At 42.7% G+C, this 24,693-nt stretch overlaps 1 protein-coding gene across 2 annotated transcripts in view; it reads right to left on the minus strand.

Annotated features, from left to right (window-relative positions):
* The window catches only part of NEBL (nebulette), a 258,527-nt gene that overhangs the window by 144,324 nt on the left and 89,510 nt on the right, over nucleotides 1–24,693 (minus strand). The window lies entirely within an intron of this gene.

Here is a 24,693-nt window from a genome sequence, read left to right on the forward strand (position 1 = left end):
ACTCGAGAGCTATTTCACTCTATACCTTCAATCCTAAAATGCTCTTTTTTATCACCAATATGGAACATTCTGATATTGATATTCAAAGTAAGTACAACAGCCTCATCAAGTCCATATGAACTATTTAGTAACGGATGTAGTCGTAATGTGCGATCTTGTAAAATATCTGCTTTAGCTAAAAAAAAGGTATACAAATATTGCTTTACATTGCACACATCACATGACCGATGCATTCTCCCCCTACAGTGCATAACACTGCTATAAAATGCCTGAATATCAATATCAGCATGGTAATATTGTCAAAAACAATCCTATGTGTGCTGAGATAATAGCACCATCCAGTGCCAATAAACCTTGTCATAATACAGCATCTAATATGACCATAAATCATCAAAATACATTGAAGCAATATACAGTGGGGCAAAAAAGTATTTAGTCAGTCAGCAATAGTGCAAGTTCCACCACTTAAAAAGATGAGAGGCGTCTGTAATTTACATCATAGGTAGACCTCAACTATGGGAGACAAACTGAGAAAAAAAATCCAGAAAATCACATTGTCTGTTTTTTTATCATTTTATTTGCATATTATGGTGGAAAATAAATATTTGGTCAGAAACAAAATTTCATCTCAATACTTTGTAATATATCCTTTGTTGGCAATGACAGAGGTCAAACGTTTTCTGTAAGTCTTCACAAGGTTGCCACACACTGTTGTTGGTATGTTGGCCCATTCTTCCATGCAGATCTCCTCTAGAGCAGTGATGTTTTTGGCTTTTCGCTTGGCAACACGGACTTTCAACTCCCTCCAAAGGTTTTCTATAGGGTTGAGATCTGGAGACGGGCTAGGCCACTCCAGGACCTTGAAATGCTTCTTACGAAGCCACTCCTTCGTTGCCCTGGCGGTGTGCTTTGGATCATTGTCATGTTGAAAGACCCAGCCACGTTTCATCTTCAATGCCCTTGCTGATGGAAGGAGGTTTGCACTCAAAATCTCACGATACATGGCCCCGTTCATTCTTTCATGTACCCGGATCAGTCGTCCTGGCCCCTTTGCAGAGAAACAGCCCCAAAGCATGATGTTTCCACCACCATGCTTTACAGTAGGTATGGTGTTTGATGGATGCAACTCAGTATTCTTTTTCCTCCAAACACGACAAGTTGTGTTTCTACCAAACAGTTCCAGTTTGGTTTCATCAGACCATAGGACATTCTCCCAAAACTCCTCTGGATCATCCAAATGCTCTCTAGCAAACTTCAGACGGGCCCGGACATGTACTGGCTTAAGCAGTGGGACACGTCTGGCACTGCAGGATCTGAGTCCATGGTGGCGTAGTGTGTTACTTAGGGTAGGCCTTGTTACATTGGTCCCAGCTCTCTGCAGTTCATTCACTAGGTCCCCCCGCGTGGTTCTGGGATTTTTGCTCACTGTTCTTGTGATCATTCTGACCCCACGGGGTGGGATTTTGCGTGGAGCCCCAGATCGAGGGAGATTATCAATGGTCTTGAATGTCTTCCATTTTCTAATTATTGCTCCCACTGTTGATTTCTTCACTCCAAGCTGGTTGGCTATTGCAGATTCAGTCTTCCCAGCCTGGTGCAGGGCTACAATTTTGTTTCTGGTGTCCTTTGACAGCTCTTTGGTCTTCACCATAGTGGAGTTTGGAGTCAGACTGTTTGAGGGTGTGCACAGGTGTCTTTTTATACTGATAACAAGTTTAAACAGGTGCCATTACTACAGGTAATGAGTGGAGGAAAGAGGAGACTCTTAAAGAAGAAGTTACAGGTCTGTGAGAGCCAGAAATCTTGATTGTTTGTTTCTGACCAAATACTTATTTTCCACCATAAAATGCAAATAAAATGATAAAAAAAACAGACAATGTGATTTTCTGGATTTTTTTTTCTCAGTTTGTCTCCCATAGTTGAGGTCTACCTATGATGTAAATTACAGACGCCTCTCATCTTTTTAAGTGGTGGAACTTGCACTATTGCTGACTGACTAAATACTTTTTTGCCCCACTGTATAAATAATACAGTCACACAGTGTATAAATAATAATGCCTTACAGTGCCCAGATGATATGTTGCCTATTGGATAAATGATTCCACAACATGGTGCCCAAATAATACCACCGTACATTACCTATATTCTTCTAGAAGTATACAAATAATGTAGCCACACAGTACATAAATAATAAAGCCTTACAGTGCCCAGATTCTACATTGTATATTTAGATAAATTAGATAAATTTTAGATAAATGATACCACCTAACTGTGCCCAAATAACACCACCGAACATTACCTAAATTCCTCAAGGCAGTGTAAAAATAATATGGCCACGCAGTGCATAATTAACAAAGCCTTACAGATCCCAGGTTATATGTTGCATATTTGATAAATGATACCACCTAATGGTGCCCAAATAATACCACTGTACATTACCTAAAGTCCTCAAGGCAGTGTATAAATAGTATAGCCACACAGTGCATAAATAATAAAGCCTTACGGTGCCCAGATTATTAATTGTATTTTAGATAAATGACACCACCTAACTGTGCCCCAAAAATACCACCGTACATTACCTAATTCCTCAAGTCAAGGCAGTGTATAAATAATATAGCCACACAGTGCACAATTAACAAAGTCTTACAGATCCCAGGTTATATGTTGCATATTTGATAAATAATACCACCTAATGGTGCCCAAATAATACCACTGTACATTACCTAATTCCTCAAAGCCTTACAGATTTACAGATCCCAGGTTATATGTCGCATATTGGATAAATGATACTACCTAATGGTGCCCAAATAATACCACTGTACATTACCTAAAGTCTTTAAGGTAGTGTATAAATAGTATAGCCACACAGTACATCAATAATAAAGCCTTACAGTGCCCAGATTATAAATTATAGGCTAGATAAATGATACCACCTAACTGTGCCCAAATAATACCACCCTACATTACCTAAATTTCTCAAGGCAGTGCATAAATAGTATAGTCTCACAGTGGGTAAATAAAAACTGACACTTCACAGATAATACAACATATAGGGCAAATAATACTTCCATATAGCGCCAAGAAGAAAATATGAAATGTTATTACCGTATATGAAATATTATAATTAAATGTAGTATATGTTTCACATGCACATTCACCAATAAAAATGATACTTTTCAGAAGAGTTTTCTCATTCTATAGTTGGACATTTTATGAGCCCAGAATGTGAGCGATCCTGTATGGCACAACCCATAGCAATGGTGGTATAACAATTCCACCATGAGGCGCCATTTCACATCGCCTCCCTGGCTACATTTGCAATGTAAACCCAAATTCAGCGCATTCAGATGCAATAATTACATGGTATGAATACGCCTTAAGTCCGAGTGTCCGGAAGAGCTTACGTTCTAAATGTGAACTGCAACATATGGGAGATCCTCGGACATATGCTATTAGATGTCTGGGACTACGGCCAAGCAGCGTGCTACCGGGAAGGGATATTTTGTTTTTATTCTGCGTGTTTTCATGACACAGATGGTCAGATCTTAGATGTGATGAGAAGTGACAGCCGCAGCTGATCTACTGCGCTACTGCCTGGCATCACCACATCACGCAGAGCCGCCTGCTCCGTAGCTGCAAGGTAGGGGATGAGCAAAGGCATCCTGCTCGAATTTGTCAATGACACTAGGGATAAAGGAGGGGAGGAGTAATTCAGTAACACCAGTAATGTTTATTCCTTCTGCTTCAATATAACAGTCACTGGCAGCATACAGACGTTAATATTGTAGTGCACCGGAGTCGTTACATCTGTATATGAACAGTGACTGCAGGTTATTGCATTGTCCATTGGCATACAGAAACAATCTGAAATCCACATTCAATCACCGCCAAGCTTTACACTGCTGCTTTGCTGGCTGCTGCTTATAAACCCAGATTCACCATTAAATTGATTTCAATTTCTATTACAGCAAGGATCGCTGACACAGCCTCCCCTGCTGCACTCTCTTACGGTGGCTTCCCCCTTTCTCACACACCCTGCCCCAGCAGCAAGCATGGCGGAGGAGTTGGTTTTCTCCTGTCAGATAACTGCTCCTTCACCCCAATCCCACTGCCACCCTCTGTTACCCTCCCTTCCTTTGAGGTGCACTCTGTGCGCATCTACTCCCCCTCCAACCTCCAACTGGCTGCCATTTACCGCCCCCCAGGGCCAGCCACCACCTTCTTTGACCACTTCACCACCTGGCTACTTCATTTCCTTTCTGCGGACATCCCCACTATCATCATGGGCGATTTCAACATCCCCATTGACACTTCCCTCTCAGCTGCCACTAAACTTCTATCTCTCACTTCCTCCTTCGGCCTCACTCAATGGTCTTCTGCAGCCACTCACAAAGATGGTCACACCCTGGACCTCATCTTCACCCGCCTCTGCTCCCTATCTAACCTCTCTAACTCATCTCTTCCACTCTCTGACCACAACCTTCTCACATTCTCATCTCTCTCCACTCCATGTCTACAATCCCCACCCCACAAACTTTCACACCCTCGCAGAAATCTTAAACATCTTGACCTACATTCATTCTCTGAATCCCTCCTCCCTCTCACAGACATAAGTTCCATACACAATGCGGATGACGCTGCCGCTCTATATACCACCACAATAGCTGTAGCTTTGGAATCTGTTGCCCCACTTACACATACCAAAGCTCGCAAAATCAACAGACAGCCCTGGCACACCAGCCTGACCAAAGAACTGAGGCAAGCTTCCAGGGCAGCTGAGCGCAGATGGAAAAGATCCCACTCCTACGACCACTTCATCGCATTCAAACAGTCCCTCACTACTTTCAAGACCACACTCACCACAGCTAAACAAATTTACTTCTCATCGCTCATATCCTCCCTGTCTCACAACCCTAAACAGTTATTCAACACTTTCAATTCTCTTCTCCGTCCCCCAGCACCTCCTCTCTCCCCACTCATCTCAGTTGAAGACTTTGCCTCATTCTTCAAGCAGAAGATTGATAGCATCAGAGACAGTTTTGGTCAACAAGCCCCAGAGCCCTTCCTCCCGACTTCCCAGCCCTCCACCTCCAAAACCAACTTCTCCACCATTACAGAAGATAAACTCTCCACTCTACTCTCAAGATCGCATCTCACCACCTGTGCACTTGACCCACTCCCATCCCACCTCATCCCAAACCTCACCACAGTCTTCATCCCAACCCTAACTCATCTCTTCAACCTATCACTAACAACTGGTGTTTTCCCCTCAAGCTTTAAACATGCCTCCATCACACATATCCTCAAAAAGCCCTCTCTTGACCCATCCTCTGTATCTAGCTATTGCCCTATATCACTTCTCCCTTATTCCTCCAAACTACTGGAACAACACATCTACCTTGAACTGTCCTCCCATCTCTCTTCTTGCTCCCTCTTTGACCGCTTACAATCTGGCTTCCGGTCACACCACTCCACTGAAGCTGCCCTAACTAAGGTCACCAACGACCTCTTAACCGCCAAGAGCAAGCGACACTACTCTGTTCTCCTCCTCCTCGACATGTCGGCTGCCTTTGACACAGTGGACCATTCCCTATTATTACAGACCCTCTCATCCCTTGGCATCACAGACTTGGCCCTATCCTGGATCTCATCATACCTAACAGACTGGACATTCAGCGTCTCCCACTCACACACCACCTCCTCACCTCGCCCCCTATCTGTCGGAGTCCCACAAGGTTCAGTCCTTGGGCCCCTGCTCTTCTCCATTTACACCTTTGGCCTGGGACAGCTCATAGAATCTCATGGCTTTCAATATCACCTCTATGCTGATGACACACAGATCTACATCTCTGGACCAGATATCACCTCCCTACTAACCAGAATCCCTCAATATCTGTCCACTATTTCATCCTTCTTCTCCGCTAGATTTCTGAAACTTAACATGGACAAAACAGAATTCATCTCATCTTTTCCCCCATCTCACGCAACCCCCCCAACGAACCTAACCATTACAGTAAATGGCTGCCCACTCTCCCCAGTCCCACAAGCTCGCTGCCTCGGGGTAATCCTTGACGCTGATCTCTCCTTCAAACCACATATCCAAGCCCTTTCCACTTCCTGCCAACTTCAACTCAAAAATATTTCACGAATCCGTTTATTCCTCAACCAAGAATCTGCAAAAACCCTAGTCCATGCCCTCATCATCTCTCGCCTTGACTACTGCAACCTCCTGCTCTGTGGCCTCCCCTCGAACACTCTCGCACCCCTCCAATCTATTCTAAACTCTGCTGCCCGACTAATCCACCTGTCCCCCCGCTATTCCCCGGCCTCTCCCCTCTGTCAATCCCTCCACTGGCTCCCCATTGCCCAGAGACTCCAGTACAAAACCCTAACCATGACATACAAAGCCATCCACAACCTGTCTCCTCCATACATCTGTGACCTCGTCTCCCGGTACTTACCTACACGCAACCTCCGATCCTCACAAGATCTCCTTCTCTACTCCCCTCTTATCTCCTCTTCCCACAATCGCATACAAGATTTCTCTCGCATATCACCCCTACTCTGGAACCCTCTACCACAACACATCAGACTCTCGCCTACCATCGAAATCTTCAAAAAGAACCTGAAGACCTCTTCCGACAAGCCTACAACCTGCAGTATCCACCGATCAATCAAACCGCTGCATGACCAGCTCTATCCTGACCTACTGTATTCTCACCCATCCCTTGTAGATTGTGAGCCTTCGCGGGCAGGGTCCTCACTCCTCCTGTACCAGTTATGACTTGTATTGTTTAAGATTATTGTACTTGTTTTTATTATGTACACCCCTCCTCACATGTAAAGCGCCATGGAATAAATGGCGCTATAACAACAAATAATAATAATAATAATAATAATTACAACATACAAAAAAAATCAAAACAAATTTTAAAAAAAATGATAATGAGTCATTGAATGTCCTATCTAATATTTTACTTTGAGATTTTCCCTAAATAATAAAAATATACATATATATTTTTCCCTATAACTATCCCCTGCACATATCATATACAGGTGCTTCTCCCAAAATTAGAATATAATCAAAATTAAAGTTAATTTATTTCAGTTCTTCAATACAAAAAGTGAAACTCATATTATAGAATCATTACAGACAGCATTTTTCAAGCTGGTGTTATAAAATATTCTAATTTACTGAGATAATGACTTTTGGGTTTTCATAATCATCAACATCAACAGAAATAAACACATGAAATACATCACTCTGTCTGTAATGACTCTATATAATATATGAGTTTGACTTTGTATCGAAGAACTGAAATTCTACTTTTGTGAGAAGCACCTGTACTTTGCAGTCCGTTAACCATCCTGGTAGTTCTTCTCTAAATTTGCTCAAGTTTTTCAATGTATTTTTTAAAATGTGTTGCCCAGAACTGGACACAGTATTCCAGACGAGGCCTGACCGAGGAGGAGTAGAGGGAGATAATTACTTTACATGATCTGAGACTATGCTTCTCTTAATACTTCCCACAACTGTTTGCCCTTTTTGCTGCTGCATCACACTGTTGACTCATGTGCAGTCTGTGATCTATTAGTATATCCAGGTCTTCTTTACACGTGCTGTTGCTTAGTTCTATTCCTCCCATTCTGTAGGTGTAATTTTTGTTTTTCATGCCCAGATACAGAATCTTGCATTTCTCTGCTAAATACCATTTTATTAGTTGCTGCCCATTGTTCAAGCTTAACATTAACAGAAATAAACACTTGAACTAGATCACTCTGTTTGTAATAACTCTATATAATATGAGTTTCACTTTTTGTATTAAAGAACTGAAATAAATTAACTTTTTGATGATATTCTAATTTTGTAAGAAGAATCTGTATTTTGTAAAATTCACAGCTTCCATTTTCCCCACTGTAAACCATAATGGGTGCTGGGATTGCAATTGCCCCATGCCCCTTGAATCTATAGGGGGGGGGGGGGCAAAAAAAGTCCTTTTGGTCCATGTTATGGTTCTCAATGGCAAGAGAACATAGCCCAGCAAACATACGAACTAGCTCTTGGAAGGATGGAAACTAAACTGACCATGAACTAAACCTGCCGCACAACTAACAGTAGCCGGGTAGCGTAGCCTGCGTTTTATCCCTAGACGCCCAGCGCCGGCCGGAGGACTAACTAATCCTGGCAGAGGAAAATATAGTCCTGGCTCACCTCTAGAGAAATTTCCCCGAAAGGCAGACAGAGGCCCCCACAAATATTGGCGGTGATATTAGATGAAATGACAAACGTAGTATGAAAATAGGTTTAGCAAAATTGAGGTCCGCTTACTAGATAGCAGGAAGACAGAAAGGGCACTTTCATGGTCAGATAAAAACCCTATCAAAATACCATCCTGAAATTACTTTAAGACTCTAGTATTAACTCATAACATCAGAGTGGCAATTTCAGATCACAAGAGCTTTCCAGACACAGAAACGAAACTACAGCTGTGAACTGGAACAAAATGCAAAAACAAACAAGGACTAAGTCCAACTTAGCTGGGAGTTGTCTAGCAGTAGGAACATGCACAGAAAGGCTTCTGATTACAATGTTGACCGGCATGGAAGTGACAGAGGAGCAAGGCTAAATAGCGACTCCCACATCCTGATGGAAACAGGTGAACAGAGAGGATGATGCACACCAGTTCAATTCCACCAGTGGCCACCGGGGGAGCCCAAAATCCAATTTCACAACAGTACCCCCCCCTCAAGGAGGGGGCACCGAACCCTCACCAGAACCACCAGGGCGATCAGGATGAGCCCTATGAAAGGCACTGACCAAATCGGAGGCATGAACATCAGAGGCAGTCACCCAAGAATTATCCTCCTGACCGTATCCCTTCCATTTGACCAGATACTGGAGTTTCCGTCTGGAAACACGGGAGTCCAAGATTTTTTCCACAACGTACTCCAACTCGCCCTCAACCAACACCGGAGCAGGAGGCTCAACGGAAGGCACAACCGGTACCTCATACCTGCGCAATAATGACCGATGAAAAACATTATGAATAGAAAAAGATGCAGGGAGGTCCAAACGGAAGGACACAGGGTTAAGAATCTCCAATATCTTGTACGGGCCGATGAACCGAGGCTTAAACTTGGGAGAAGAAACCCTCATAGGGACAAAACGAGAAGACAACCACACCAAGTCCCCAACACAAAGCCGAGGACCAACCCGACGCCGGCGGTTGGCAAAAAGCTGAGTCTTCTCCTGGGACAACATCAAATTGTCCACTACCTGCCCCCAAATCTGATGCAACCTCTCCACCACAGCATCCACTCCAGGACAATCCGAAGATTCCACCTGACCAGAAGAAAATCGAGGATGAAACCCCGAATTACAGAAAAAGGGAGACACCAAGGTGGCAGAACTGGCCCGATTATTGAGGGCAAACTCCGCTAAAGGCAAAAAAGCAACCCAATCATCCTGATCTGCAGACACAAAACACCTCAAATATGTCTCCAAGGTCTGATTCGTCCGCTCGGTCTGGCCATTAGTCTGAGGATGGAAAGCAGACGAGAAAGACAAATCTATGCCCATCCTAGCACAGAATGCTCGCCAAAATCTAGACACGAATTGGGTACCTCTGTCAGAAACGATATTCTCCGGAATACCATGCAAACGGACCACATTTTGAAAAAACAGAGGAACCAACTCGGAAGAAGAAGGCAACTTAGGCAGGGGAACCAAATGGACCATCTTAGAGAAACGATCACACACCACCCAGATGACAGACATCTTCTGAGAAACAGGAAGATCCGAAATAAAATCCATCGAGATGTGCGTCCAGGGCCTCTTCGGGATAGGCAAGGGCAACAACAATCCACTAGCCCGAGAACAACAAGGCTTGGCCCGAGCACAAACGTCACAAGACTGCACGAAGCCTCGCACATCTCGAGACAGGGAAGGCCACCAGAAGGACCTTGCCACCAAATCCCTGGTACCAAAGATTCCAGGATGACCTGCCAACGCAGAAGAATGAACCTCAGAAATGACTTTACTGGTCCAATCATCAGGAACAAACAGTCTACCAGGTGGGCAACGATCAGGTCTATCCGCCTGAAACTCCTGCAAGGCCCGCCGCAGGTCTGGAGAAACGGCAGACAATATCACTCCATCCTTAAGGATACCTGTAGGTTCAGAATTACCAGGGGAGTCAGGCTCAAAACTCCTAGAAAGGGCATCCGCCTTAACATTCTTAGAACCCGGCAGGTAGGACACCACAAAATTAAACCGAGAGAAAAACAACGACCAGCGCGCCTGTCTAGGATTCAGGCGTCTGGCGGACTCAAGATAAATTAGATTTTTGTGGTCAGTCAATACCACCACCTGATGTCTAGCCCCCTCAAGCCAATGACGCCACTCCTCAAAAGCCCACTTCATGGCCAAAAGCTCCCGATTCCCAACATCATAATTCCGCTCGGCGGGCGAAAATTTACGCGAGAAAAAAGCACAAGGTCTCATAACGGAGCAATCGGAACTTCTCTGCGACAAAACCGCCCCAGCTCCGATTTCAGAAGCGTCGACCTCAACCTGAAAAGGAAGAGCAACATCAGGCTGACGCAACACAGGGGCGGAAGAAAAGGGGCGCTTAAGCTCCCGAAAGGCCTCCACAGCAGCAGGGGACCAATCAGCAACATCAGCACCCTTCTTAGTCAAATCAGTCAATGGTTTAACAACATCAGAAAAACCAGCAATAAATCGACGATAAAAGTTAGCAAAGCCCAAAAATTTCTGAAGACTCTTAAGAGAAGAGGGTTGCGTCCAATCACAAATAGCCTGAACCTTGACAGGATCCATCTCGATGGAAGAGGGGGAAAAAATATATCCCAAAAAGGAAATCTTTTGAACCCCAAAAACGCACTTAGAACCCTTCACACACAAGGAATTAGACCGCAAAACCTGAAAAACCCTCCTGACCTGCTGGACATGAGAGTCCCAGTCATCCGAAAAAATCAAAATATCATCCAGATACACAATCATAAATTTATCCAAATAATCACGGAAAATGTCATGCATAAAGGACTGAAAGACTGAAGGGGCATTTGAAAGACCAAAAGGCATCACCAAATACTCAAAGTGGCCCTCGGGCGTATTAAATGCGGTTTTCCACTCATCCCCGTGCTTAATTCGCACCAAATTATACGCCCCACGGAGATCTATCTTAGAGAACCACTTGGCCCCCTTTATGCGAGCAAACAAATCAGTCAGCAGTGGCAACGGATATTGATATTTAACCGTGATTTTATTCAAAAGCCGATAATCAATGCACGGCCTCAAAGAGCCATCTTTCTTAGCCACAAAGAAAAAACCGGCTCCTAAGGGAGATGACGAAGGACGAATATGTCCCTTTTCCAAGGACTCCTTTATATATTCTCGCATAGCAGCATGTTCAGGCACAGACAGATTAAATAAACGACCCTTAGGGTATTTACTACCCGGAATCAAATCTATGGCACAATCGCACTCCCGGTGCGGAGGTAATGAACCAAGCTTAGGTTCTTCAAAAACGTCACGATATTCAGTCAAGAATTCAGGAATCTCAGAGGGAATAGATGATGAAATGGAAACCACAGGTACGTCCCCATGCGTCCCCTTACATCCCCAGCTTAACACAGACATAGCTTTCCAGTCAAGGACTGGGTTATGAGATTGCAGCCATGGCAATCCAAGCACCAACACATCATGTAGGTTATACAGCACAAGAAAGCGAATAATCTCCTGGTGATCCGGATTAATCCGCATAGTTACTTGTGTCCAGTATTGTGGTTTATTGCTAGCCAATGGGGTGGAGTCAATCCCCTTCAGGGGTATAGGAGTTTCAAGAGGCTCCAAATCATACCACAGCGTTTGGCAAAGGACCAATCCATAAGACTCAAAGCGGCGCCAGAGTCGACATAGGCATCCGCGGTAATAGATGATAAAGAACAAATCAGGGTCACAGATAGAATAAACTTAGACTGTAAAGTGCCAATTGAAACAGACTTATCAAGCTTCTTAGTACGCTTAGAGCATGCTGATATAACATGAGTTGAATCACCGCAATAGAAGCACAACCCATTTTTTCGTCTAAAATTCTGCCGTTCACTTCTGGACAGAATTCTATCACATTGCATATTCTCTGGCGTCTTCTCAGTAGACACCGCCAAATGGTGCACAGGTTTGCGCTCCCGCAGACGCCTATCGATCTGGATAGCCATTGTCATGGACTCATTCAGACCCGCAGGCACAGGGAACCCCACCATAACATCCTTAATGGCATCAGAGAGACCCTCTCTGAAATTCGCCGCCAGGGCGCACTCATTCCACTGAGTAAGCACAGCCCATTTACGGAATTTCTGGCAGTATATTTCAGCTTCGTCTTGCCCCTGAGATAGGGACATCAAGGCCTTTTCCGCCTGAAGTTCTAACTGAGGTTCCTCATAAAGCAACCCCAAGGCCAGAAAAAACGCATCCACATTGAGCAACGCAGGATCCCCTGGAGCCAATGCAAAAGCCCAATCCTGAGGGTCGCCCCGGAGCAAGGAAATCACAATCCTGACCTGCTGAGCAGGATCTCCAGCAGAGCGAGATTTCAGGGACAAAAACAACTTGCAATTATTTTTGAAATTTTGAAAGCAAGATCTATTCCCCGAGAAAAATTCAGGCAAAGGAATTCTAGGTTCAGATATAGGAACATGAACAACAAAATCTTGTAAGTTTTGAACTTTCGTGGTGAGATTATTCAAACCTGCAGCTAAACTCTGAATATCCATTTTAAACAGGTGAACACAGAGCCATTCCAGGATTAGAAGGAGAGAGAGAGAGAAAGGCTGCAATATAGGCAGACTTGCAAGAGATTCAATTACAAGCACACTCAGAACTGAGAAAAAAAAAAAAAATCTTCAGCAGACTTCTCTTTTCTCTCCTTTCTCTGTCAATTAATTTAACCCTTTTCCGGTCCGGTCAAACTGTTATGGTTCTCAATGGCAAGAGAACATAGCCCAGCAAACATACGAACTAGCTCTTGGAAGGATGGAAACTAAACTGACCATGAACTAAACCTGCCGCACAACTAACAGTAGCCGGGTAGCGTAGCCTGTGTTTTATCCCTAGACGCCCAGCGCCGGCCAGAGGACTAACTAATCCTGGCAGAGGAAAATATAGTCCTGGCTCACCTCTAGAGAAATTTCCCCGAAAGGCAGACAGAGGCCCCCACAAATATTGGCGGTGATATTAGATGAAATGACAAACGTAGTATGAAAATAGGTTTAGCAAAATTGAGGTCCGCTTACTAGATAGCAGGAAGACAGAAAGGGCACTTTCATGGTCAGATGAAAACCCTATCAAAATACCATCCTGAAATTACTTTAAGACTCTAGTATTAACTCATAACATCAGAGTGGCAATTTCAGATCACAAGAGCTTTCCAGACACAGAAACGAAACTACAGCTGTGAACTGGAACAAAATGCAAAAACAAACAAAGACTAAGTCCAACTTAGCTGGGAGTTGTCTAGCAGCAGGAACATGCACAGAAAGGCTTCTGATTACAATGTTGACCGGCATGGAAGTGACAGAGGAGCAAGGCTAAATAGCGACTCCCACATCCTGATGGAAACAGGTGAACAGAGAGGATGATGCACACCAGTTCAATTCCACCAGTGGCCACCGGGGGAGCCCAAAATCCAATTTCACAACAGGTCCATATGAGAGAACCAATAGTTGGGGGCACTAATGGTGAATTTTGGGGCCGTCACTAGTCTCAATTCCATTTGATCCAATGATTTCATGAATGACGCAATCTGTAGCGCCATCCCCGCTATGAAGTATTTGTAATATTCATGCTGTGATGTCATCATGTCCACAAAGGTGACATCATTCTGTGACATCACAATCACGAGAATCTGCTTGCATACTGTTATATAACATCGCAGAAGTATTCAGATACTATGACATCATAATCATCAGCTACTTACATCATCAGAAAACTCCATACTGATCTGTGATGTCATAACATTCAGATAGAGGTTGCATCCTTAGCTATTAATATAATGGTAAATATGTGATTTCTCTACTTTTCTTTCCCGTAGGTGCCTGCACCGAAGTGCGCAAAGGCAAACTGCTCTTCTTATTGCGTTTTAATTTTTTCCTTTTTTAAGGATTTTTTGGTTCAGAATTGACGCAGCAGGGCTTTTTTTAAAGAATGGATTCACATATTGTATATTCGGTCTGGATTTTATGCGCAGATTTGTAAACTGAGATCTGCAACTAAAATCCGTGCCTATTTACCTACTTATTCATGCATTTTTGGGGGTTTGTATTTTGTTGCAGAAATACAACAAAATCGCATCGAAACAATGGCAGACTAACCATGTTTCCTCTGAACGAGGGGTCCCCATTGAAATGAATGGGTAAAAAAAACGCTAAAAAGCACGATTTTCTAGGGTTGGCATCAAGAAAAAAAAATGCAGCATGTTCATGAAATGAAGTTAAAAACTCATCTACTTTGCTGATACTATAAAAAGCCTCGGATTTAGGAGCCGAACATTTGCATCTAAAATCTGCACCAAATGTGCAATGTTAAAACCTCGCCTACAGGGTTTTATTAGTGTAGAAACGCCGAAATTCTGTAATTAAAGGGAATCTGGCATGTGCAAAAATGATATTTAACTGCGAATATGTCAAGTAAGCTGTCAATTAAGGTGCTAAGGAGAAGTTAAAGTATGAGTAATGGGTAACTGCTCTGTGCACCGCCCCTATGACTGAAAACAAGCAGCACCCAAGAGGATAATAGTTCATTTCCTCCCAGTAGCCGACCTTTCATTAAGGTAGCCCGACAGTATTTTAATGCTATTTACCTTCAGATTAACCCAATATCTTCAGGTAAATGGCATTTTAGCACAAGACCGGTTCACTTTAACCCCTTCCCGACATATGACGTATACTTATGTCATATATCAGGTCCCTGAAATTGGTGCGGGCTCACAAGCTGAGCCCGCGTCTTTCCTGGCAGATGATGGCTGATTTATTCTGTAGCTGGCATTCATGGGAGATTGTGATTTTTGGAAAGCATAGCAGTGCTTATGCACTGCTATGTTATAGCACAATCGATTGGATTATCACAGCTTCAAGTCCCCTAAGGGAACTATTAAATACAATGAAAAAAAAAAGTTTTTAATCTATGACAAAAAAAACCCCACAAAAGTTCAAATCACCCCCTTTGGCAATATTAAAACTAAAGCAATTTAAAAAATAAATAGAAATATTTGGTATCGCTGCATTTGTAAAAGTCTGATCTATCAAAATGTAAAGTAAATTAATCCGATAGTTAAATGGTGTAACGAGAAAAATATCAAAATTACGGGGGTTTTTAGGCCGCCACTACATTGCAATAACATGCAATAAGAGGAAAATTTGAATTGACCTGAAAATGGTATCAATATCCAATACAGCATTGAGATTAAATTTAAAATATAACTTTTAATTATATCATTAAAAACTACCTTCTATACAAAAAAGTGATTAAGTGCATGTGCAAAATATAAAATAATTCCACTTAGCCACTATATGTCCAATTGGACCAAGAAATAGGTATCAATATGTCCCTTATAAAGAACACCCTATTTAAACAAAGAAAATCAATTCCAATTCTGGTCAACTTCTTGATTGGATACCAGCTCACATAATCACATACCGTGCCATTCAGATGCAAAGGTCAAATAATCAAACCCTAAAACATTTCTCACGGTTGCCATGTGGACATATTTCATCGGATGCATGCATCAAGTTCCACCATATTTAGCAAAGAAAGGAACAGTCTCACCCATCAGTAGCTCAGGAACCGTCCTTTTTCACCTCAGCAACCGATTTCCATGGGAGTGGGGGACTCAACCTGTTATGCCCTGTAAAGGCTACTATGGCCCTGTCCCCAATTACTCCCGCCCTAACAAGGGCAGTCCACAGCTGACCCCTGCAATATCAGCCCTATTTGTCCCTATGTGTCCCAACGCGTTTCATCAGGTTGAGAAATGTTTTAGGGTTTGATTATTTGACCTTTGCATCTGAATGGCACGGTATGTGATTATGTGAGCTGGTATCCAATCAAGAAGTTGACCAGAATTGGAATTGATTTTCTTTGTTTAAATAGGGTGTTCTTTATAAGGGACATATTGATACCTATTTCTTGGTCCAATTGGACATATAGTGGCTAAGTGGAATTATTTTATATTTTGCACATGCACTTAATCACTTTTTTGTATAGAAGGTAGTTTTTAATGATATAATTAAAAGTTATATTTTAAATTTAATCTCAATGCTGTATTGGATCTAAATAAGAGTGAGAATTAGGGGTTTTACCCTTTATTACGGAGTCTGAAAATGGTATCAATAAAAACGACAGCTCAGGGCGCAAAAAAATAAGCCGTCACACAGCTCCAGATCTTGAAAAATGAAAACGTTACGTCGTGGAAAATGGAGACGCAAGCAAAATAGTTTTTTTGGTTTTTTTACAAATATCCAAATCTTTTTTTTACCACGTAAATAAAAAAACCGAAATATTTGGCATCTGTGTACTCGTACTGACCTGGAGAATCACATTGTCGGGTCAGTTTTACCGTATAGTGACCATAGTAAATAAAATATCCAAAAAACAATTGTAGGATTGCACTTTTTTTTGCAATTTCAACGCACTTGGAAGTTTTTTTCCTGCATTCTGAAACATCACATGAGAAGATGGATAGTGTCATTCAAAAGTATAACAGATCCAGCAAAAAACAAGTCCTTGACGAAAATTGAAAAAAGTTATGGCTCTTGAAAGCAGGGTGGCGCGGGGGAACAAAAGCGGAAAAAAAAAATTGCCTGATCCTAAAGGGGTTAAGTTCCTCCTATTAGCTGCGCAGTAAGACGGCCTGACAGCATTTTAACGCTATTTACCTGCAGATCAACCCTATATGTTTAGGTAAACAGCATTTCTATGCAAGTCAGGTTCCCTTTAAAAACACAGTTACAATTTTGCATGCATTTTTAGAAGGCTTCCCATAGAAGTCTATGGGGGGGGGCATTAAAAAACCACAGGTTTACCGCATCTCCGACGGCACAGTGGGCATGAGTTCTCATCCACTTAAACCCAGCAGATTGTCCACATTAAACACATTGCAAGGTTTCCACCTAATTCTACGACATCGTAATCTGGAGCTGCTTTTATACATTTTTATGCAAATACGCTCCACATTTACATTTTTTTGTAAGCTTTGTTCAGATAATCGCCGTGGCTTCCATTCAGAATAGAGATGCAGAAGTCAGAAGTTTTCATTTATTACAGCCATATTGGAATGTATGGAATGTAAGTGCCTAGATACCGGTATTGTAAGATATAAGCCCTGACACTGGAAACCTCACCCCGGTATGGACTTCACACGTGAAAAACCGAACAATATCAAAACCGGATTAACATGCAGATGTTTGAAAAAAATAGGTGACACCCATAGGAAGCAATAGTTCACGGATATTCCGTTCTTGTTTTTCTCTATTTGTTCTTGAAAGGAAACTCACATTTCTAAATATAATTGGATTTGGTAACAATGTAGTAAAACAAAATGTCAGCTATTTCAGAAACGAGTATAACAAAAACTCTTCAAAAATAGTGTAAAAATACATCAATTGCTGTATTAGTACATAAGGATTTACAACACATAAGGTCAGGGCCGGCGTCAGCTGTGCCGGGGCCCTGAGCAGGCAGGGGGGCCCACTCGCCGTTGGGGACACTGGCGAGCTATAGTGCCGGCCCCCACGAGTGGACCCTCGCATGCTCCGGGCCCCGGCACTTGCGATACTTACCTCTCCCGGTTCCAGCGCTGCAGCGTCTTCCATCCTCTGACTGTGACGTTCAGGTCAGAGGGCGCAATGACGTCACCAGTGCGCGCCCTCTGCCTGAGCAGTCACAGCGCAGAGCAGGAAGACGCCGACGGTGAGGAGTCCAGAGCAGAGCAGCGTCAAGCAACAAGAGGTATTTCATTTTTTTTTTTTTATATTTGGTGCAATATATGGGGACCATCAGAAGGGGCCCATATATGGAGCATTATATGGGGCTAATTCTATATGGAGTATCTTATGGGGCCAATAATATAGGGAGCATCTTATGGAGCCAATTCTATAGGGAGCATTATATGGGGCCAATTCAATATGGAGCAGTATATGGGGCCAATAATATATGAAGCATCTTATGGGACTAATTATATATGAAGCATTTTATATGGCCAATTATATATGGAGCATTATATGGGGCCCATTATACATGGAGCATCTTATGGGGCCAATTATTTTTGGAGCATTATATGGGACCCATTCTGTAAGGAGTGTTATATGGGGCCCATTCTGAATGGAGCAATATATGGGACTCAGTATACTGTATGGGGCTGATCATATACTGTATGGGGCATTATATGAGGCCCATTATATATGGAGCAATAGATGGGGCCCATCATATACTGGTTGGAGAATTATATGTGGCTCACTATACTGTATGGAGCATTATATGGGGTCAATTCCATATGGAGCAATATATGCGGCTCATTCTGTATGAAGCACTCTGTGGTGCCCATTATTCTGTTTGGAGTAATATATGGGGCTCATTATTCTGTAAAGAGGACTATACTGTCCGGTTTCTGAGCTAATGTAGAATGCACAATATTTATCACTCATGTAATGTAAGAAGTAAGTGAAATCTTTGGCATTGTACTGTACCTATATTTCTCTGCCGTATCCGTGCATTATGAATTGTGGTATGTGTTAAAGGGGCCCACCGGGACTCTTTCGCCCAGGGCTCATGAAAACCTGGAGCCGGCCCTGCATAAGGTGGCATCAATATGGCGTATACCCTTCACCCGCCGCCTCGCTCATCCAGATTACGTTTTAGGAACAAAATTTTATAAAAACTTTCACCCCAACTTTCATTTTCCTGACCAGGCCAAATTTTTCAATTTTGACCAGTGTCACTTTATGCGGTAACAACTCTAGAACGCTTCAACGAATCCCACTGATTCTAAGAATGTTTTTTTCACAACACATTGTTCTTCACGTTATTAGTAAATTTAGACCAATATTTTTTGCGTTTATTAAAGAAAATATCAGAATTTTGGCAAATATTTTGAAAATGTTCACAATTTTCAAACTTTTAATTTTTATGCTCTTAAACCAGATAGTTATATCACACAACATAGTTAATAAATAACATTTCCCACATGTCTACTTTACATCAGAAGCATCATCATTTTTGAAGCATATTTTTTTTTGTTAGTCAGTTAGAAGGGTTAAAAGTTGGTCAGAAATTTCTCAATTTTACAGCAAAATTTACAAAAAAAACATTTAGGGACCACATAACATTTGAAGTGCCTTTGAGGGGTCTATATGACAGAAAATAACCAAAAGTTACACCGTTTAACCCCTTCACCCCCGGAGCTTTTTCCGTTTTTTCATTTTCGTTTTTCGCTCCCCTCCTTCCCAGAGCCATAACTTTTTTATTTTTCCGTCAATTTGGCCATGTGAGGGCTTATTTTTTGCGGGAAGAGTTGTACTTTTGAACGACATCATTGGTTTTACCATGTCGTGTACTAGAAAACGGGAAAAAAATTCCAAGTGCAGTGAAATTGCAAAAAAAGTGCAATCCCACACTTGTTTTTTGCTTCGCTATTTTGCTAGGTTCACTAAATGCTAAAACTGACCTGCCATTATGATTCTCCAGGTCAGTACGAGTTCATAGACACCTAACATGACTAGGTTATTTTTCACCTAAGTGGTGAAAAAAAATTCCAAACTTTGCAAAAAAAAAAAAAAAAATTGCACCATTTTCCGATACTCGTAGCGTCTTTATTTTTCGTGATCTGGGGTCAGGTGAGGGCTTATTTTTTGCGTGCCGAGCTGGCGTTTTTAATGATAGCATTTTGGTGCAGATACGTTCTTTCGATCGCCCGTTATTGCATTTTAATGCAATATCGCGGCGACCAAAAAAACGTAATTCTGGCGTTTCGATTTTTTTTCTCATTACGCCATTTAGCGATCAGGTTAATGATTTTTTTTTATTGATAGATCGGGCGATTCTGAACACGGCGATACCAAATATGTGTAGGTTTGATTTTTTTTTTATTGATTTATTTTGATTGGGGCGAAAGGGGGGTGATTTAAACTTTTATATTTTTTTTATTTTTTTCACATTTTTTTTTACTTTTTTTTTTCACTTTTGCCATGCTTCTATAGCCTCCATGGGAGGCTAGAAGCAGGCACAACCCGATTGCCTCTGCTATGTAGCAGCGATCATAAGATCGCTGCTACACAGCAGAATTACAGGTGTGCTGTGAGCGCCGACCACAGGGGGGCGCTCACAGCTGCCAAGGATCAGTAACCATAGAGGTCTCAAGGACCTCTATGGTTACCATTTAGAAGCATCGCCGACCTCCGATCATGTGACGGGGGTCGGCGATGCGCTCATATCCGGCCGCCCGGCCGTATGCGGTAGTTAGATGCCGCTGTCTGCGTTTGACAGCGGCATTTAACTAGTTAATGGGCGCGGGCGGATCGCGATTCCACTCGCGCTCATTGCGCGCACATGTCAGCTGTACAAAACAGCTGACATGTCGCGGCTTTAAGGTGGGCTCGCCGCCGGAGCCCACCTTAAAGCGGGGGTTCTGCCAGCTGACGTACTATTCCGTCAGCTGGCAGAAAGGGGTTAAAAAACTTTTACCCCTCAAAGTGCTCAAAACCACATTCACTATGTTTATTAAATACCCTTCAGGATCTTCACAGGAATTAAAGCAATGTGGAAGGAAAAAATGAAAATGTTACTGTTTCCCACAAAAATGTTGATTTAACCCTTTAACCCCAAATTTTACATTTTCACAAGAGTAACAGGAGAAAATGGACTGCACAATCGGTTGTTCAGGTTCTCCTGAGTACACAGATATCCCATATGTGGTGGAAAACTACTGTTTGAGCGCATGGCAGGGCTCAGAAGGGAAGGAGCACCATTTGAGTTTTGGAAAGTAAAATTGGCTGGAATTGATAGCGGACGCCATGTCGCATTTGAAGAGCCTCTGAAGTGCCTAAACAATGGAAACCCCCAAGTGACTTCATTTGGGAAACTACATTCCTCAAGGAACATATATAGAGGTGTGCTGAGCACCTTGAACCCATACTGTAGGTGCTTCACTAAATTTTATAACATTGAATTTTCACAAAGGTAATAGGTGAAAATGGTTAAAACAATTTATTGTGCCATTTCTCCTGAATACACCGATATCACTTATGTGGTGGAAAACTACTGTTTGGGTACACTGCAGGGCTTGGAAGGGAGGCAGCGCCAACTGAATTCTGGAGCTCAATTTTAGCTGGAAGAGATATTGGGTGCCATGTTAAATTTACAGAGCCACTGATGTGCCAAAACAGCAGACACCTCCACAAGTGACCCTATTTTGGGAACTTCACCTCTTGAGGAATTTCTCAAAAAAATTACCATTTTTTCCACTAAAATGTTGCTTTGGCCCCAAGTTTAATTTTCAAAAGGGATAATGGGAGAAAATGAATGGTACAATTTGTTACTCAATTTTTCTGAGTACGCCAATACGTGTGGTTGAAAACTACTTTTGAGGCACAGTGCAAAGCTCAGAAGGGAAGAAGCACCATTAGGGTTCAGATTTTGCTGGAATGGTTTAAGGATGCTATGTCAAATTGGCAGAGCCCCTGAGGTGCCAGAAAAGCGGAACCCCTCCATAAGTTACCCCGTTTTACAAATTACATCCCCCAATGAATTCATCTAGGGGTGCAGTGAGCAGGTTGACACCACGAGTGCCTCACACAATTTTATACCATTGGGTGGTGAAGAAAGAATAATTACATTTTCACCACTAAAATGTTGTTTTAACACTAAGTTTTTAATTTTTATAAGGGCTAATATAAACAAAAGTACCACATAGTTTGTTGTGAGAATTCTCCTGAGTACAACAATACTCTACATGTAATGAGGAACTACTTTTCAGGCACAGTGGAAAGCTCAAAAGGGAGGAGCGTAATATTATTCGATTCATTACCAATACTCACAATTTTAAGCATGCCCTAAAAAAAGCATTTCTTTACACTGACCAATCACTTCACCCGACCTATCTACCTATCCCCGTTTTGTCCATACAAAATTTTCTTCAAAATCACATACACAACTGGCTGGTTACTGGGTCATGCAGCGTTATGTGAATACCCTGTTTATTAGTTTGTGCTTCTGGAGACATGCACCCATAAATTAAGAGAGCTCTCATTGTTACAGAAATGCCAAACATGTGGATGTTAAATGTGGTTTAGGCACACTGGCGCTCAGAATGGAGGGGGGAGCAATATGATTTGAGAGTGCAGCATTCACTGGATTCCTCTTGGGTGAGGAGACATAGCACTTTTCCAGAGCCTTTGTGCTACCAGTAACATGGAAGACCCCTAAATTTCCATTGACAGAAGACGGACCTGAGTGGAGACCTGCTTTTTTGTGGATTAAGTTAAAGCTTTTATTGGAAACATTTTACATAGTATTTTGGATACATTTATCCTGTGCTCTTCGCTGGGCACTTACATTGGGGTTTCCATGTTAATCTCCAAATGATGGGATTCAGATGCAAATTGCCTCTTCAGAGAAAAAGAGGACTTAAACTCTATAGCACACCTGTTGGAAGTAGCGATCCTACAAGTCACAATCAACCCTTTAACGAGTCATGCAATATGACTTAGAATAAAAGCCAAATCAAATGAAAACCCTGATCAGTCCATTCACTATAATGAGGCAGCAGAGCTAATCTGGACTCCGCCTAGACTCTTTTCAGCGGTATCCTTCTTTTTAGAGATGCATAAAACTGTGGCTACACTGCCAAATCTCAGACCAAACAGAATCTACATAGACTGACAGATGACTGAAACATGAGTGACCTATCAGCCAGAGACAGGAGGCAGGCAGTAGGTGAGGAATAGGCAGAGTGGCCCACTGCACTTGTGACTCATTAGCATACAATTTCAACTATGGATTTCTCTAAAACAACAAAATAGATTTCTACAAGAAAGGTGAGGATTTACTCAGCATTAAAGCGCCTTTACATACATGCCATTAGTTTGAGACATAAAATCCTGATGACGTTATCTTTAAAGCATCAATTAGAAAATTGCAGGAACATTTCTTTTTATAATGTGATTGTTATACACTGCTCAAAAAAATAAAGGGAACACTAAAATACCACATCCTAGATATCTCTGAATTAAATATTCCAGTTGCAAATTTTTATTCATTGCATAGTGGAATGTGTTCAGAACAATAAAACATAACAATTATCAATGTAAATCAAAATGAATATCCCATGTAGGTCTGGATTTGGAATGATACTCAAAATCAAAGTGGAAAATCAAATTACTGGCTGATCCAACTTCAGTGGAAATGCCTCATGACAAGGAAATGATGCTCAGTATTGTGTGTGGCCTCCACGTGCATGTATGACCTCACTACAACGCCTGGGCATGCTCCAGATGAGGCAGTGGATCGTCTCCTGAGAGATCTCCTCCCAGACCTGGACTAAAGCATCCACCAACTCCTGGACAGTCTGTGATGCAACATGACTTTGGTGGATGGAGCGAGACATGATGTCCCAGATGTGCTCAATCAGATTCAGGTCTTGGGAACGGGCGGGCCAGTCCATAGCTTCAATGCCTTTATCTTGCCGGAACTGCTGACACACTCCAGCCACATGAGGTCTGGCATTGTCCTGCATTAGGAGGAACCCAGTTCCAACCGCACCAGCCTATGGTCTCACAAGGGGTCTGAGGATCTCATCTCGGTACCTAATGGCAGTCAGGCTACCTCTGGCGAGCACCTGGAGGGCTGTGCGGCCCTCCAAAGAAATGCCACCCCACACCATTACTGACCTACTGCCAAACTGGACATGCTGAAGGATGTTGCAGACAGCAGATCGCTCTCCATGGCGTCTCCAGACTCTGTCACATCTGTCACATATGCTCAGTGTGAACCTGCTTTCATCTGTGAAGAGCACGCCCTGTGGCAAATTTGCCAATCCTGGTGTTCTGTGGCAAATGCCAAGCGTCTTGCACGGTGTTGGGCTGTGAGCCCAACCCCCATCTGTGGACGTCGGGCACTCAGACCATCCTCATGGAGTCGGTTTCTAACCGTTTGTGCAGACACATGCACATTTGTGGCCTGCTGGAGGTCATTTTGCAGGTCTCTGGCAGTGGGCAGTGCTCCTCCTGTTCTTACTTGCACAAAGGCGGAGGTAGCGGTCCTACTGCTGGGTTGTTGCACTCCTACGACCCCCTCCACGTCTCCTGGTGTACTGGCCTGTCTCCTGGTAGCGCCTCCAGCCTCTGGACACTACGCTGACAGACACAGCAAACCTTCTTGCCACAGCTCTCATTGATGTGCCATCCTGGATGAGCTGCACTACCTGAGTCATTTATGTGGGTTGTAGAGTCCCTCTCATGCTACCACGAGTGTGAAAGCACAACCAACATTCAACCAAAACATCAGTCTGAAAGCATTGGTACTGAGATGTGGTCTGTGGTCCCCACCTGCAGAACCACATCTTTATTGAGGGTGTCTTGATAATTGCCAATAATTTCCATCTGTTGTCTATTCCATTTGCACAA

Source organism: Ranitomeya variabilis, chromosome 6, assembly GCF_051348905.1.
Source record: "Ranitomeya variabilis isolate aRanVar5 chromosome 6, aRanVar5.hap1, whole genome shotgun sequence".
In the NCBI taxonomy this organism is placed as follows: domain Eukaryota; kingdom Metazoa; phylum Chordata; class Amphibia; order Anura; family Dendrobatidae; genus Ranitomeya; species Ranitomeya variabilis.